Here is a 4,158-nt window from a genome sequence, read left to right on the forward strand (position 1 = left end):
TGGGGTAAGAAAGTTATTGGGTCCTAAATATGTTCAGATTACTGCTGAGAAAGTAAAGAAAAGTTAAAGACAGCCCAAGATAGTCAGAAGAACTATGCAGATAGGCACAGAAGAAACCTTGAATTTGATGTCGGGGATAAAGTTTTCCTGCGATTGTCGCCATGGAAAGGTGTTATCAGATTTGGTATACGAGGTAAATTAAGTCCAAGGTATATTAGTCCATATGAGGTTGTTGAACGCATCGGTCCAATTGCTTATCGATTGGCTTTGCCAATGGAATTGTCCAGAATTTATGATGTATTCCATGTTTCCATGCTTCGTAAGTATATTTCAGATCCATTTCATGTCTTGAAATCACAACAGCAGAGCTGAAAGAAAATCTCACCTATGAAGAGGAATCAATTCAGATATTGGATAGAAAGGAATAGGTCTTGCGTAGTAAGACTATTCCTTTGGTTAAAATCTTGTGGGAAATCATACTATAGAAGAAGCGACACGGGAAAGTGAAGAGCATATGCGTTCTCAGTATCCCCAGATTTTCCACACTTAGTTAATTGAATTTCGATGATGAAATTCTTTTAAGGGGGTGAGTTTTGTAATATCTTAAATTAATGGAAAGAAAAGTCAAGCTAAAAAAAATGACAAAAGACAAGAAAAAAATGGCAGGCGGTGGAAACTCAAACCAATCCATTATAAATTTATCCAAATCCATTAATCAATAACACAAAACACACACAAGAAAACGCTTCGAAGAAGAAGAAGAAGAAGAAAGGAAAGAGAAAGGAAAAATAATAATAATAAATAAAAGAGAAGAGGAAGAGAAGAAAGAAAAAAATAGAAAAAATTCGTCAACGTGTTAGGAATTAAATGTTCTATACTATTAGGCTTGAATTCCTCAATTTTGAAAGATAAGTAAAAATTTACTTATTGAAAGGTTATGTTTAATTTTATAATTGTTAGATTAAATTCAATTTTATTGAAGGGATTAAGTATAATAAACTATGAAATTGAGTAAAATGAAAGAAAAATTAGTTTTGGTAATTAAAAAGACTTTAGAAATCGCCTAAATGTGAAATAATTAAATTTTGGTATCGCATATTTAATTATTGAAATTACTTAAAATAGTTAATTGTTGATTTAAAAATTATATTATATTTGAGGTGGCGATACGAATATCGGGACAGTTTACCGACCGAGTTGATTTTGGCGTACTTAGTTCTGTGAGTGAAAAAATATTAATATTTTTAAAATATTTATAAGTTAAGTATATTATCAAAGTACATGAAATTATGTGTTCGATTATATGATTATTATGAAAATCTCTTTTATTATGATACATATAGAATCTTAAAGATTATTTATGGCACATTTGTAACTTTGTATGTAAGACATGTGATATTGAGATTTGTTTGGTATGTGAGACATGTAATATTGAGATTGGCCAGAAAAGTACCAATGATTATATACTGCTTCTAGTTCACAGAGGGGCATTGGCCGTCTTCTATCCTACACGGAGGGGTCTTGACCTAATATTGGTCTTAATCGTGTACATATAGTTCACAGAGGAGCCTTGGTCGTATTCTAGAATTGAATACCAGAGGTCTTTTAGATCGGCTTTTGTTCACAGAGGGGACCAAAGGCCCATGGCAAAAAATTTTAGCCCGAGAGGCAGATTACATATTTTAGTCTGAGAGTACATTTTTTGTGAATTTTTCAACACGTTTGATGTGATGAGAGTATAGCATGATTATCGGCTGATATTCATATTATGATTTTAAGATGATATTTTATGACCTTATATGAATATTTCACTTTTTTGCTATAATTATATAATGGTAGCTTGTGAATTATCAAATAATATGAATTTGATTTTCAGTAAAAAGGTATAAATGAAAAAAGTATATTTATTTGGAACTTTTCCACTCACTGAGCTATCAACTCTTATATTTTTCCACATTTTTCCTTATCAGGTAGTAGTTGAGAATTTGAGCATCTTTTGAAATTGAGCCTTAATTTTAGAGTCAGAGCCACATGACAGAGTTTGTTAGTATGACTCACTTCATAGATCATGTAGTCAGTATTTGGGGACGCATGGTTATGTCTAGATGTGATTTTGCATCACTTGTAGATAGTTATGGGGCTTACTATGTATTTTGTATCCATATGTATGTTTCATTTTATTTCTTGGTAAAAGTTGAGGTTTAGGCTTATCTTTATTGTGTTGTATTATAGTTTGGGATTTGTGTGAAATTGATCACATGTTGGTTAGTCCTGTTTACAAGGGAGATAATGCCGAAATTCTGTTAGAAAAATGATGTATAAAAAGTGATATATTGTACTTGTAGTAGCCTTGATGGTGGGTCCGACTTTTAGTTGGTATTTATCATCGGGCATGCCGCGTTCGGATCCAGTAGTGTTACATGGGGCGGGGTGTGTCAAGAACTTACTATTTTGAATGCTTGAACAACAACTTGATGGCAAGCTAGCAAAAATTCGACAACTTTTCCTTCATTCCATAGATGACATTAATGACTTCTTACTCATTTATATAATCTAACACTTGACTTTTTGACTTTTTAAAAAGTTTTTACAACTATGTTTTTGTCCAAAGACTGCCAAAAACTACAAAACCTAACACATCTGTGATTGGAATTACTATTTTTGGCGCTCAATCGAAGGCTCAGAGTCAAGCCTGCGAAAAACCAATCGACAAAAATAGCACCTGATTTTGAAAATAATGAAATACAACACCTTTTTTTGTAATATGGCACACAACCCAACATGTATGTTAACCTAAAAATGCACTCGATCACAAATTTGACACAATCAATGAATAGAAAAGCTTTCATACACAAAGAGATCAAGTTTATGTGGAGTAAATTGTATACGTGACTCATGTGTGAAAAGTACCACTAATTTCTTGTGAGCAAGACTCCAATCCTTAAATTTGTAAAAAGGAACCTACTAAGCATCACTGTAGACTAAGTATTTTCCTCTAGTAATGAAAGGCAAATCTAGCACTATTAGGACCTTTTAAATAAAAACTCAAATTGAATCTTATTGTGTAGACGGATTCTTTCTCCCCCTATCAATAAGCATTATTCCTTTTCAATATTTTTTTGGTTTATCAGTGAGCAAAATCTTACATGCAATCTCATCTCCATTAAGCAGCCAAGATTACCCCTGTAACAAAATTTGGGCTGATGACTCCAAGTCAACTATCCATAGGACATCATGTTATGAGAAACCCCTTAAGCTCAATTAAATGGTTTCCGAAGACAAGTATAAGATAAAACTCACTTTATCCTATATGGCAAATATCTGGTAAGGGAAAAGTACTAAAGCTTTAGATCAAACTAGTTACAAACCAATTCATGTTCGGTGTCACCTCACCCACAGATGACTGTCATCCTAAATCTTACACGTGCAGTCAAGACTCATTTACAAGGTCATAGTATGTGTTGTGCAACCGTGCTCATCTCAAATTAATTCTCCAACCGTGCTCATCTCAAATTCTCGTTTCATACATTCATTTATGAGCAAGAGAGTCAATAAGGAAACCAAAGATGATTACTTCAACATAAATCTAGACTATAGTGATGGTTTCTTCAATGTGTCTTGTAAATAAAGTTCTGTCTGTATGTACTATGGAAAAATCATGTTCCACAAGATATGCAATGAATCTGTCATACCAAATTTTAGGAGCATTTTTAAGACCATATAAAGCTTTAGTTAGTTTGTAAATATAATGTGGAAACTTAGGGTCGATGAATCCTTTTGATTGTTCAACATAAGCTTTTTCATGAAGTATTCCATTTAAGAAGGCACTCTTAACAAGCAATGGTAAGAAGAATTCTAATGGAATCAAGACATGCCACATGGGCACTAGCCATTTTTTGAAGCACGTGAATTCTTCCTCTCAAGTACTCCAATTTGTTGTGGAGTGACCAGTGAAGAAAACTCGTGCTAGATTCCCTCCTCTAAGAAGAAGTTCTCAAAGTTAGAGTTTCCAAACTCTTTCTCATGATCACTTCGAATGTTAGTTAAGGTAAAATTTCTCTCATTTCTAAGTCTCTTGCACCAGGATTTAACGAGGCTAAATACCTTAAATTTTTCTCTCAACAACTCAATCCATGTATACCTAGAGAAATCATCTAC

The sequence above is a fragment of the Olea europaea genome, unplaced genomic scaffold, assembly GCF_002742605.1.
Source record: "Olea europaea var. sylvestris unplaced genomic scaffold, O_europaea_v1 scaffold5281, whole genome shotgun sequence".
NCBI lineage: Eukaryota > Viridiplantae > Streptophyta > Magnoliopsida > Lamiales > Oleaceae > Olea > Olea europaea.